Raw genomic sequence first — 15,566 nt, 5'->3', positions numbered from 1 at the left:
GGATATTAATTTTGTATGAAATTATTAACATCTTGATTAAATAATAACTTTTAGAGGTTGATTAATACAAATTCTTGAAAAATTAAGATTTTATTGTCTTTATAATCTTGAATTTCTTGAATATTGATTAGAAATTTAGAATTTTGTTTAGAAATTATTGTTGCTAGTGTGACTATCGTGAAACTTGTATTTGCGTTCATCTTGTGTTTGATTGTAACATTTTACACTTGATTCAGAAGATGATCAAGTATAGAACACCACATTCATTGCCGAAGCAATTCAAATGATTATTCATATAATCAAATTGTATGTGAAGTTAAGTTCTAAACATGATATACAATAATTTAAACAATTAAAAATAATCTAGGATAAAAACCGAGCCCAAATGGGTCTTAAAACATCGAATTAGAGCCCAAGATACAAAATTTAAGAGCTAGGTCTCTATATAGGGCTGAATGTTTTAAGAAATGGGGTCCATGTCTTGGGACTTGTAACCCCTGAAACCATATTTAACTATTAACTCCAATTGTCTCGAGATAATAACTCCATGCTTCAAGACTTAGCCAACTATGTCTTGAGACACATGCCCAAAAATGTATGTTCAAGTCAATTTTGCTCAACCTGTCTTGAATACAAAAGAAAAGAAAAGAAAAGAAAGATACTTAAAGTCATGTAATTATTCTCTGAGTGCCTTTAAACATGTTAGACATAACCCTAAAAGTATTCTAGCAAGAATAACCTATTGAATCATAACCAGAACATATAAATTCAAGTTTAAACACCCACCAACACAAAGTTTAACCATATAAATAAATGAACATAACTTTAGCAAGTATGCATCTCATCACAATACCAACATACTATCAAAGAATAATTGCCTCGAATGTTCCAAAATGTATCATCAACATAACCCAAAATATCAAATAGATAAAATATCACCATCTCCTAAATTTAAACATTCAAACATGCAAGTATAAAGCCTAAATACATGCTAAGATTAAAAATAGCATAAAGGCTTTACAAAAATAAAGAAAAACTACCGAGACCTCAAATCATTGATGTTACTCAACACACGATCACTCTTAGGTCTTCTATAACCTGTGCATGCAACGTAAATCCACACGTTGAGCTTTCCTTAAAGCTCAGTGGTGCTTTACTAGATTCTAATATTACCTTATACATACATTAAGTTAATAGCATACTAACAGGTAACATTATAAGCTGAAATTTACATCAAATAGGCATGTTAACAACAAAAATTTACGTGGTATCATATCATACATCCTCAATTGAGACCTCATTCTTACCATTTGCACATATCACAAATCATAACATTGTCTCTTGAATTCATTTCACTTACAAATGCAAAAAATTTCATGAACATTAACATACCTCAAATTATAGTAACAACAACATTTTAGATATGCCATTTAAAACTTACCTGATATGTGTATGGGGCCAAATTTTCTGCCCAAGCACATGTTGTGCTTAGCCTTCTACATCCCATTAGACAGTCCCAAAAGATCTTGTGACTAGGCTTAACTTCAGATGGGGTTCGGACATCCTTAGAGTTGAAAAAGATCAAGATTTTGAATCTTGATTTCTAGAAAATCAATAAAACAAATCTTGGTTTAAAATGGGAAAATTTGAAGATTTTAAGTTTTAAGAAAATCAAGATTCCAATTTTTGGAAATCTTGGTTCAAGAACGTATTTCTTGAAGTGGGACTTGCTCACATGATCATCTACAAGCTTAATGGAGATGAAGGCATGAAGAAACGAGCTCCAACAATCTATACCAATCTCTATTGCGGTTTGGCCCAATTTGAGTCCATTTAGATGTTATTATGCTTAGTGAAGATTTATTTTAGCCAAATGTGTGAAAGTGGCCTTTTTAAAGACTGTTTTAATTTTTAGCCCATTTTAAATTTAATAGATGGAGCATTTGTAAAAATTCGGCCCAAGTAGCCCATATACATGACTTGGCTAAATTTCACCTTAAATCAACAATTAGGAATATTTATTTCATCTTTTTATGACATATGATAAAGCTAGTTAATTAGTTATAAGTCTTAGTTGGCATATGAATAGTCAATGAGTTGGCACTTAGTTGTCAACTAGTTGGTATGCTAATTTTTACTCTAAAAACACTCACTTCATACTTATCATTTGGCAGCCTATATATAGCATGATCGACCACCTTTTTGTTCATTATGCTTTTTTGAATAAAACTACTCAAGTTTTTCTTTGCAAGAATTCTTTTTTTTGGATTTTAGAAATTTTTCATCACAATCTTTTAGATTGTTGGGGATTGCCTTCAATCTTCGACTTGTCAAGTTTCCATTCTTGGAGGGGAGATTAGAATCGTTTGAAGGGGGTTGTTGAATTTTTTTTATTCAAAGGCCTCTAAGGGTGTTATCCATCTATCTATCTTCAACATTCAGTCAAGCCCCATTCTTTTCCATCTTTTCTTTATTTTTACTTGTTTTGTTTTTTTTTGAAGAGAGCTGTAACAACCCAATTTTAAGTGGTGTCAAAAAATGCGATTTTGAAACCCCATTTTAGTAAACTGAGTCTAAAGGATTAAATATTAAGATTAATGAAGTTAGCATGAAAATATATTGAAGATTGGTTAAGTAATTTAACCAAGAAAATAGTTCATTATAGCTCAAAGACTAAATTGTAAAGTCTAATTACTATTGATTAATTTAGAAAAGACTTGAGGACCTAATTAACAATTATTCGAAAGACCAAAATGGTTATTTAACAATTGTTTAACATGAATTAGTGGATGATAATGGTTGTTTCCACTTAGTTTAATTAATTATTAAATTAGTATAATAATGCCTTAAAACTAATTAAACAAGATTAATTTAAGCCTAATCTAAGTATAAATACTAAAGTAAGTACGATGACAACATATCATCATCTTCTTCAAGTCTTTAACGTTCAAAATTGAGAAATAAAAGAAAAGAAAAACTTTGCACAACCCTTTGCATTTAGGCATAAAATTAAACAAGGTAACCAAGCTATTTTCTTGAATTTTTTTTATAGATTTATGATAATGGGAGCTTGTAAACTCGAAATTATATAAGGTTTTCTATACATTTTTGCCACCTTTTTACTTAATAAATATGTTTATCTTGAATAATTGTTATTAAAATAAGTGCATTTTACTTAATTAGTAATATCGGCCATGAATTTATAAAGTATGTAAAATTGTGCTTAATTACATGATTTTTGTATATATTTTATATTATTTCATGTTAATTTATTAATATGTGATTTTTCACTGTGTAGGAGGACCATTGAAGATGTGATTAATGAGAATGAAACATGGACAAGCACAAATCAATTCATGTGGACGGCAAGACCATGCCACTTAAATCATGAGGTTGATAATTTGATCCAGTAAAAGATGTGCTAAAAGATGAACATGTTTGTTAAATTATTGGACTGAGAAACCGTCCAACAAGGGGGAATTAAAAGCCCAGTTTTGACACAAGTAGATGGCTGCCCAAAAGCAAACATTGGGGTATTTAATTGAAGGTCCTTACATTAGGAAAATAATCAGAAATCAGCCCAACAGCTTTGCTATTGAAACCGTCCACCCTATTACTATTAATAGCTTTGGTTTGAATTCAAAATGAGGAGACTAAGTCATCCCCTTCTCCTGGAAATGTGGTCGGCCATGTGTGATAGAAAAGGAAGGAATTTGAAATCTATTTTTAGCAAACTCTACCCCTTACCTTCACCTATAAATACCATGCATCAATCCCTTAATCCCTTATCCCTCATCCCTCACAACTCATTTCTCTTCTCTCATTAGCATTTTCTCTACGTTCCATTTCCTTTTTCCTTCCCCTTGTATAGTCGCCCATTTTCGTTCCATCCTTTAGCCACAAAAGCTTTGTCAAGGCAATTCTTTGGCCAACCACCTTAGGAATTCTTTAGCAAAAAAAGCATTGAAGTAGAACAGAGGAGCACATAAGTTAGAATAGATTTTAAAAGCTGCTGAACTGAATCAGTTAGAATAGATCCAAAAGATTGCTGAACTGAATAGAGTTTACTCTTTTCTTTTGTTATTTATTTTAATTATGTTTTTTTGAGTTTATTGTTTTTGACATCAACAATGATATTTTAAATCCTATTTTCTAAGATGATTATGTTAATTCAATAAGATCTATTTTATTCATGTTTAACATGTTTAGTCCTCAGTTAATCATGTTTTCAATTAATGTCAAGATGCATTTCATTCTTACGTGATTGAGCGCACTCAGATTAGCTGAGCAATCCTAACCAGACGATGAATAGTAGACACACAATTGAAAAGTGCAATGCTCAATTTAGATCCTTAAACCCGACTAAGTTGAGGTTCATATCTTTAGCTAGCTTTATTACCTTGCATAGTTTTTAGGTTTATGTAATTAAACTGTTGCAAACGTAAATGTCCCTGTGACCTTACATAAATGCTAAGAAACCCTTAATTAATATGATCAGTAAAATGCATATTTAACTAAGTAAAAGACTCAAAAAGGATTTAATTTGGTTTCCAAACTCATGAAAGATCGAGTTGCCGTGGAAGTATTTCCAAACATTGTTAAGCATGATAAAGTAAATTGAATTGATTAATATAATTATCCTAGCCCATTTAATGTTGATTGTTTTTGTTTCTAAAGCCATTCATTCATTTAGGTAAATTGCATCTAGATTAAAATTGCATTAGGGATCATTCTTTGCATTTAGTTAATTGTACTTAGTCTAAACATAACTGTTTTTATACCAAATTGTGAATTTATAATTTTACAAATAATCGGTTAACATACACAGTCCCTGTGGAGGTGAGAACTCATTTTACTTATTACTTGAACGACTGTGTACACTTGCACAGACTATGTTAGAGTAGTGTATATGCCAAAAAGCATAGTCTATCATGAATTTGTGCAAGTTTGGTCTTCGCCAATGGGTGAACTATGTTTACCACTGAGGAGGAAGGGTCTATTTGTTTGGCTGACATATAGTTATCCTAGTATCTGCTTTGGAGCTCACTAAGTTTTATGAAGTTACTTCGTTTATTTGTGATTCTTAAGACACCCAAGAAGTAGGAAGACTTTAAGGACTCCACTAGAGAACATTATTTACTATGAGAATTTTGATGTTTGGTATTATCATGACATATATGAAGGGGGATGAGTTCATCGATTTATTGTTTTCAAAGAACTATTATTTTGTAACTAAACCCTTAAACTCACACAATCATAGAGTTCTTTAGTTTTTGATTTTGGAAAAACTTTTATGGTCCAAAATGCTTAGGCCTACTAAATGTGAGTGTTTAATATTATTACCTTACGCATATCTAGTTGAATAAATGGAACTTGAGTCTCCACCTAATGCATTTCCAAAAAGAAGAGATTTTATTTTGGTTATAACGCGCCAATCCTAAATCTTCACAAGGGTCGGGTTTGGGGCCTACACCCCCTTAGGAAATTTCATCCTTAAAATTCTTACATGAAAATAGATTAGGGTATTGTAATTTCCTTGATTCTTTCATTTTTCACGTAGCTTCCTCAACTCCATGCGATGCCACAATATTTTTACCTATGAGACACATTTATTTCACAATTCTTTCACTTGTTGATCCATTATTAAGGTTTGGAAGCTTTTAGCTTAAATTACAAGTAAGTTTATAGCCAATTTTCTTTATTTTTTATTATTATATATTTTTATCTTGAAATCTTGATGAAGCTAACCCAAGGATAAATTTTCTCAATTATTGAAGTTTTGATGAGGTGCTATTGTTGAGAATTGAATGTTTTAGGTGTTAAATTGGTAGAAATTAAGCTTAGTTTAAGAAAAGGACTAAATTGTAAAACTTAATTGATAGTTTTTATATTAGGGACCAAATTAAAAAAATGTAAAATTTTTACTAGGAATAAGAAATAGGAAGTCCCTAATGAGTAATTGTGAAATCAAATTTCAATCCGAAGCTTTAAATTGAAAGTTATGTTTGTTTCGAGTTTAGGGACTATATTGAATAAATTGTAAAATATGCTCGATTTTGTGATTGGTTCTGATTTGAATGGAATTTGATAATATTATATGTTTTATGATTTTATTTAGCTAAACTTGACATAGAACTATTGAGAGGGAAAATAAAATCGAAAGTGGAGGACAAATAGCTAGGAATTTTGGTTTGTATTTCTATGATTTGAGACCCATTTAATTATTGCATATTTATGTTATATTACATTTTATATTATCGAGGTGAATTGTTATTGGATAATTGAATTGAATTACTACAATTTAGTTTAATATTTAGATAGAGACTAAATTGAATAGAATAGAAAGTTGTATGATTTTATTGATATGTGATAATTGTTATGAAATTGAGTTGGTATATGTTATATATATGATGAATTGGTGAATTGATGGATTATTTGGACATGATTAAATATGATTTGAACAATATTTATAATGAATCGAGAATTTGGTTACCCTATTAGTTATTCGAATCGTGTTGGATATAGTTAGTATGCCATAGGGTCAGATTATTGATTGAAAATCATCGTTTCTAGGAAACCAGGATGGTAGATTGTAATCAGTAAGTCATCTTGGTCAGGTAGCCTAGGGTGACAGATTAATTAGATTGAGAAAGCCATCGTTGCCGGGCAATCTGAGGTGATATTATGTACATGTATAGCGTCATCGTTGCCACACAACCTAAGATGGTAGATTGTATTTAGTGTGTCATCTTTGTCTGGAAACCAAGGTGACAGATTAATAAAATTGAGAATGCCATCATTGCTAGGCAATCTGAGATGGTATTATGTACATGTATATTGTTATCGTTGCCGGGCAACCCAGGGTGATGGATCTGTGCATCTGTTACGAGTCCATGTTTGGTTAATAAGTTATAAACATAAGAATCGATAAATGATACGCAAATGAGTAAATGATATCGTAATGGATATGTGAAAATTTACGAAATGAAATAAAATAAGAATAATGAGCCAAAAGGCTTGAAAACAATTGAAAAGTAGTATTCATTGTGATATATTGTATATCTATATATATATGCTAAGAATGATATAATGAATAAACATGAATTGAAATAGAAATGGTAAGTGGAAAGGAACCCTATGGTATTTGAAAATGGTAGGTAATTGGTAAGTTTATGTATATATGCTTAAATGAATTGGTTATAAGTTTGGTTATATGTAAAATTGTGATTTGGAAATGGAAGTGTTATGGCATGAGATGTCATTTTAGGTTGAATTTTATATGAATGTATGCATATGTTTAAATTGTTTATATTATCTTGAATCATGGCAATATCACTAAGCGTATTTGCTCGGCGTATGGTTTGTTTTCTTTGTGTGTAGGTATAACAGATTCATGGTAGTATGAACAGTTGATCCAACATCTACAAATTGATCCTGACTTGGCAAAGTTTGTAAAATTTCCATTTTGTTCTAGGTTTGGCATGTACCAAGGTTGAGTCAAAATTTGGTACATAAATATGAATATATATGCATTTTTAGTTTAAAGGGTTAATTTAGGAACTTGGTTAATTTTATATAGATTGTAAAAGGATTTAAATTCTGCTTGAAATGGTGTGATTTTCTTAATGTTAATGATTTTATTATATTTGATTATTTAGACATCCACATCATTAGCCACTTCTTTCCAAAGCCTAGCCAACTCCATAACTCATTCTAGGGTACTATAGCTTTGGGCAATATAAACTTAATATCATAAAAATTAGTATCACCTTGGGTTAAACTTCCCGCATTAGAATAAAAAAGATCGTGAAGCCCTTTGGTTGTCTTCTCCACCACAATCGTCAGAAAGTGTTTCGGCTCCTTCACACCCTCACTTACCACCAGGTTTAACTCACCAATAATGTCTACCTCTACACCGACTCCTACGTCAATTGGAGTGGGGACACTTTCTTCAACACTCGTAAAATCAAGTTGGTTTCTTACTCCAAAATCTTTTTGAATATCTATGCTCAACCCCCATGTTCAAAATGGTAAAATGGATCTCCTCCTCGAGTTTAGGAACATCCTGCTCAACCTCTTCCATTGGAGTGTTCATTACGACTCAGCATCAAACAACATCCAATAACTACTCCACTGTATTGGACATTGATAACATGGTAGCTTGGAACGAAAACTTGTTGTCATCTGATACACCAACTCATGTAGCTAGGGTTGAGTCTTGGTGTAATAACCTATTTTTCAGTGGTGCTAGAAGCAATGGTTTCGGGGCCACAATTCCGACGAGTGAGTCCTTAAATATTAGTTATTAATATTTACGAGTTGAATTATAATGTTTATTAAATTTTGATTTTACAATTTTTGTTATTTGAATGAAAAGTTAAGTTCAAGTGGTTTGTCTCTAAAGTTAAGTGGTTTTAGAAAATGAGGTATTAGGACCTAATTTTCTTAAACCGAGCTTGCAAATATTTTATTAAATATTTATGGAACTATTATACAGGTGAATTGAATTTTGGTCCAAAAATTTTAGTAATTGGATGACTAATTGAGGTACAATGGCTAAATCATAAAACCTGCAAAAGTTAACTGCTATTAATTTTTATTAGCTGAATGAGTTGAATAGTGTTATTAAAGAGTTGTAAATAGCAATTATGCCATATTCCATTATACTGGATGGTGATAGCATGGTTTTAACTGAAAATAAGTTAATTATAATATTAAATTAAATTAGTAAGTGAAAATAAGTTAATTATAAATTGAAGGGATGTTCTTGATATTTAATGGAAGATTTGAAGCTTGGAAATGTTTTACTACTATTTTGTTAAGTGAATTTTTTTAGTTTTGCACTTAAGGACTAATATGTAAATATGTCAAACTTAGCATGAAAGTATTGAATTTTTAAGTAATTGAAGGCTGATTATGGATAGAATTAGAATTGGTTATGTGTAATGGGGTTTAAAAGTGAATTTTTTTATAGTTTCAGTTTTAAGGACTAAATTGAAAAAAATGTAAAAGTTCATGGAAAATTTATAAAATGGAAATTATAAGTCATATACATAAAAAATGAATATGAAAATGTATTTTAATTTAATAAATTGAATTTAATTATTATATAGATAAATGATTGAATCGTACGGAGGAAAAACCGGGGAAAAGGGAAAATTGTAGAATAGTCCTTACGAATAAATTTGCTTGCTGGCTGTATTAGGTAAGTTCATAGAATATATATATGTCTATATGTTAATGTTATATGCTGTTATGAATTAGTTAATTAATTTGTGGTTGAATTATTAATATTGAATTGAGGATATTAACTGTTTGTGGTTGAATGTAAGGTGAGTGAGATTTACTTGAAATATGAGGGATATATATAATTTATATGTTTTGGAAAGAAAATAATTGAATTACAGAATATGTATGGGAATATTTCTTGAAGTGCCACTGAGTTATAATGTTATGAAATCCGTTAAATGCATGTTTGAACGTAGTAAATGATTAGGATACGGTTGACATGCCAATAGGGTTAGAATGTACACTTGTATGGGATTGCACATATGTGCTTCTGTTTGCACTTTGGTACCTTTGTTTGTACTTTGGTGCCTCTGTTAGTATTTCGATGCTCTTTGGTATGTTATGGGTACCCGAATATCCAAATTTTGTTAGTATAGTTCATCGGGCGAACTATTAAAAAAAATATGGATCGACTTTATGAATTGCTTAGAAATGAATTGTTGATACAATTAATGAAATTTTAATTGATAAAATTCAATGAATGAAGTGTATGTGTTTAAAAGTTGTTTGAAATAATACCAATATGATGGTAAAGTTTATAGTTAAATGTATGAAACGCTTGCTTTGTAAATGTGGTATTGGTGATAGAGTGATATATTTAATAGAAATGGTATATGGATGTGAATATGAATTGACATGATCAATTGGTTAATATGATTTGTATGTTGGTTTTTTCCTATTGAATGGTAAGAAAATAAGTAGTATTGAATGATTGAGAGATTATATGATTGATAGGTGAAATGCTTACCTTGTGGTTGTTAATGTATTGACAAGATATCCTATTAAATTAATTTTTTATATTTACTTCATTGCAAACTAAGGTAAGAGTTTTGTCTAAATACCTATGAACTTAATATGCTTTATAAGCTTACTCTGTTTCTTTTCTCATTTTCTATAGTTGACGTTTTGTAGAACTAGGCAGTTGGATCAACTTCAAGGCTTACACTATCAAGCTTCAGTTTTAGTAGATTGTGACTCATTTATTCTGGTTTTGTGGCGTGTATATAGGTGATCCTTGGGTTGTTGGTTTGAAGTTATAAGTGGAAGTTGTATTGTGCTATAATGTTGCCTTGTAAAAGGTTGAATTTAAAGATTCTTATGGTATACTTATATAGTATGAGATGAATGCATGTGTGGTGGTAGTATGCTTGATCTTGGTTCATGGAATAGTTGGAAAGTGGAAAATCTTGAATGAAATGTACGGTATATGTGTTAGTTGATAGTTTTGGTATATGCATTTATTGGTTTAAGCTGTTTCATTGATATGGTAAGTGTTGAACATGTAAATAGGTTTTTGATATGTATATGTTAATGACTATTTTGGTAATGCTTTGTGCCTTTTGAAGTATAAAATGTGTATATAGATGTAAATCTCGAATGGTATTATGGTTGATTGTGGTGTGAAATAGAAATGGCATGTTTTGATATGAAATGCAATTTGAATGGTTTTTTTTTGGGTATAAATGTTTTTGGTAACTTGGTGGCTTTGGTCGATAACATGCTAGCAATGTGAATAATAGTGTAATGTGTTTGATTTAGTATTGCATTCATGTAATGGATGGTTTGAATTGAAAATGGTTAATGATTAAAATGGTTATTGTTTTCATGTTTGAATTGTTGTGCCAATGAGGCATATTGGTTAGACACTTAGGTTGAATGTTATTTGGTATATTTTGGCATGTTTTGATTTATTTTGAATAGGTTTAAGGAATGGTTATGGTATCATTTTGGACTTAAGGATTTTATAGGTGAAATGACTTCATTTTTGAGGCACTTTTAGGTGCACACAGTTTGGGACACGGTCAGTCACACAGCTGTGTGCCACACACAGTTGTATGATACAGCGACGTGGTTCCTTAAATTTTTGGTGAAGGTTTGTCCAGATTGGCACAAGTTTTTGCACGGCCGTGTGACCCCTGTTTTATTTTTTGGCCTATTTTCATATGGATTCGATTTAATCCTTAGTTGTTTCCAAATCATTTTTAATGCTTTTTAGGCACGAATTGTAACACCCTTAACCTGTATCTATCGCCGGATTAGGGTTATGAGGCATTACCGATCATATCATAGTTTATACAAATATGTATTACATTTTACAATTCAAAGTTTTAGTTACATCAATACTCGTAACTCAATCAAAAATCAAAACTTAAAATCATATCATTCATAACATAACATAAGTAAAACATAATCCAGCATATATCAAAACAAATTATACATCAAACAAAACAAATTACATTACTAAACTTTTCATTCATTTATGCGGCATTAATATATTAGTTAATATGAAATTTACATGTTTTGTACATTAATGCAAATTAAAATCAAGCATTCAATTATATATATAAATATATAAGTACTTTTAGCACATTTAACTAAAGCATTAAGGCTATATGATTTAGCGTACGACCAAACATAATAGAGAAGCTAACATATTTTACCAAGTTCAATCACATTTCACCATATTATCTTTAACCATTTTTGGACACAAATAGCAACTCATTACCAAATCATGCACAATTCATTATAGCCAACATATCATTATATACCTAATTTGCATATATAATAACAAGTCTAAACTTCATGTTTCAACCTATTAACTAATCCTTTAATTCAGTTATCAATTATAACCTTAATCGGTCACACCATTATCAAGTCACATGCTTATTAAATGAACCATAGACCAAGGCCGAATTGCTACCACAAATATATAATACATATAATAATCAATCATTTCACTAGCAACTTGACTTTTAAATACCAAACTACAAACAACATGTCATAAGCATATGTATATGTTTTACCCATCATTAGCCGATTATAAAGGCACATCTTTTGCTGTCTCCAAACCAATTCACAAGACAAATTACACATCCTAAATAAGTCAATATGATAACCCAGTTCACATATACTTCTATCCATGCATAAACTTAGCTGAACCAACCACATGTACATCCAAAATCATCAACCATTATCAAAGCATATAATACCTACCGCAATAACTATGCATTCATAGCATGTAACATTATAATCAAGATGAACATAAACTATAATCAACATAACCAAATTCAAACATAAAAGTTAAGCCATTTTCGCATGGCTTAGATTACACATAACCAAAATCCAACATTTCAAAACATAATCCAGCCTATACATGCCATAGATTTGAAAGTTCACTTATAAAGATACCGAAGACAGTCGATAGTGTGATAGAATTTACTGACGATCCTCGAGCTTGTAACTTGACTCCAAAATCTATAAACAGAGGCAAACATAAACACATACAGTAAGGTCATAAATTATAATATCATTATCACAATTAGTCTCAAACTTACAATTTCATAAATAATATATATACTTTTATGCATAAATGTTACCTTGGCCGAATGCTCATATAGTTATATTAACAAAATATCAATCAACTTTTAAAGCCGTAATATCATTGTATAACCAAGTATACATACACTCGTATACACAAGCTCATGAATCAAAATATAACATCATTTTCATACACTTATCATATGGCCGAATATACATAATCTTTTATACACATATTCAAGAATCATTTCAATAATATTCATATTATTTATTCTCAAGGCCGAATACACTTACCATATTCACATACGTTCTTCCTTTACTTCATACATGATTTACAACAAATATTAAGTAACTTACTTACCTTATTCTAAGTAGGTAGTAAACTAATTCATACCTGATCACTTTAGCTCATTTTGCACATTCGATCACAACTTATCATTTCGCGATGAACCATTTGGAATTGGGTAGGACACTCGGATAATCACATATATCGTACAATGCCAACATCCCAGACGTGGTCTTATATGTAATTACATATCAATGCCAACGTATAAAACGTGGTCTTACTCGCACACATATATCGATTCCATGGTCTTACTCGCACATCACGTATCGAAATCTTATGTCTTGACATATGTATCCTAGCTATTTCTAAGGTTCATACGGGGCTTTCGGACGTCGTAACTCAGTCGAAATGAATTCATAAACATAGCTGCCAAGCTTGTACACATTCGGCTAATACATGTATTTATTCACATATTCATTTCAGCGTCTATTTAAAAATACTCAATGTCTATTTGCTTATAAACTTACCTCGGACGATGAAAAACGGAACGGGACGACTAGTAAACAACTTTAGTTTTCCCCCGATCCAAATCCGATTTCTTTGGTTCTTAATCTAAAAATACTCAAATTAAACTCATTCAAGCATATTTTCATTCAATTTAGTCCAAAAACACATAAATGGGTAAATTACCATTTTACCCCTAACATTTTACACTTTTTACAATTTAGTCCCTATTACACAAAACCCAAAATATGCAAAATTTAATATACCCATGTTAGGTTGAATGTTCCTAGTGTTCATATAAGTCCATATATTTCATTTATTTCACATTTTTGTCCCACAATTTATTATTTTTGCAATTTAGTCCTAATTACTCAAAATCATCAAAAACTCCAATACAAAACATGTTAATCTATCACATATCTTTTATTTTCTACCATCAAACAACAAAAATCACAAGCTTTCAACAATGGCATAACTCAAAATATTCACCAAAATCAGAAATTCAAGCATGGGTCTTGTAGATAACTTAGCAACGATATCAAAAACATAAAAATTATAAAAAACTTAGCTAGAACTCACCTTGAATCAAGCTTGAGAATGGCCGAATACCTAAAGATTTTATTCTTTTATTTTCTTTTTATTATTCGGTCATGGAAATAAAATATAAACTTTGGCTTTTAATTTTAAGTTCTATTATAGCATATATTATTACACATTTTACCTTAATAACCTTTAAACATAGATGTATAACCATTATAAAATAAGGTCTTTACCTTCCGTAACATATAATTGTGGTTTACTTGCAACATAAAACTTCCATATTAAAAGAACAACAACTATTCGGCCCTTTTACAATTAACCACCAAATTTTCATTTTACGTGATTATGTCCTTTTATTTAATCGGGCACTCAAACGACAAAATTAAGTCACGAAAATTTTACTCACACAAATTCACACATAATAAACATAGAAAATAATTTCTAAATATTTTTTTGACTCGAATTTGTGGTCTCGAAACCACCGTTCTGAATAGGGTCTAAATCAGCCTGTTACATGAATTAAGTCTTGTTTGAGTTTGAATAACATGTTTATTGAATGAAATTATTTATGATTAATTTAAAAGTAAATTTTTGTATTGAAATAATCTATGTTTATTATGTTATTTATTATAACTTCCCGTAACCCTAATCTGGAGACGGAAAGATGTTAGGGGTGTTACACTTGGTATACTCGTCACTTTCCATATTACTTTCTAAATAGTAATATAAGGAATACAAATCATATGCCAGATAACTATTTGACCACCTTTGATTGTAGCTATCCATCTCATTTGCATATATAAGAACCGTGAGGATGCTCATGTGAATACCTTTTCCTTCATAATCTCCATAAGAAGTCCAACGACTCATTGAATATTCCTTCATATCCATATTGGTCTCTAGGCTGCCTATAACTATTATTATACATGATTAAGTAAGATTTTCTACAAGACAAATAAAAACAAGAACAAATGCAAAAAAAAAAAAGAGAATAACTTATACAACAAAATTAAAACACTATCATCTATTCTTTAATCAAAGTATAAATAACAAGATTAGTGGAGTGAAAGATGAAAACATATCATCTTATTCCTTTCAATCGTCCAAGCTAAAGGAGAAAACCTTGTTTCCATTTCAAGTTTCAATTCAAAATTAGCCAAGGTAAACAAGCAAATTCTTTGAAATTTTTACATATTATTGACCATGGGAGCTTGATTTTGCTAGCCCATATATCAATTTCTTCAATTGTTAAATGTTGAACAAGTATTTATTAGAGAGAAATTGATGAATTAGGCTTGAAATTGAAGAGATTATTAGACAATGAACTTTGATTATGTTAAGGACTAAGTTAAAAATTAAGTTAGCTTGTTAGATAACTTTATTGAATAAATTAAAAAATTTTCATGAAATCATGCTTTAGATACACAAACATAATTCTCGTTAGTCAATTTAAGAATATAATTTTTCCACAATTTTTTTATACAAATTTTGACAACAACTCCTCTATTTCCATGCAAACTCACCCGCATTAAACTTGACAAAATTTTCCAAACACAAGTAAAATTCCCAAATCAATTCCCAGCACTTCTTCAAGCATGTCATATTCCAATACCACCATGTTAATTATATA

Source organism: Gossypium hirsutum, chromosome A06, assembly GCF_007990345.1.
Source record: "Gossypium hirsutum isolate 1008001.06 chromosome A06, Gossypium_hirsutum_v2.1, whole genome shotgun sequence".
Taxonomy (NCBI): domain Eukaryota; kingdom Viridiplantae; phylum Streptophyta; class Magnoliopsida; order Malvales; family Malvaceae; genus Gossypium; species Gossypium hirsutum.
The sequence above is the reverse complement of the archived record's forward strand: the minus strand, read 5'-3'. Positions refer to the sequence as shown.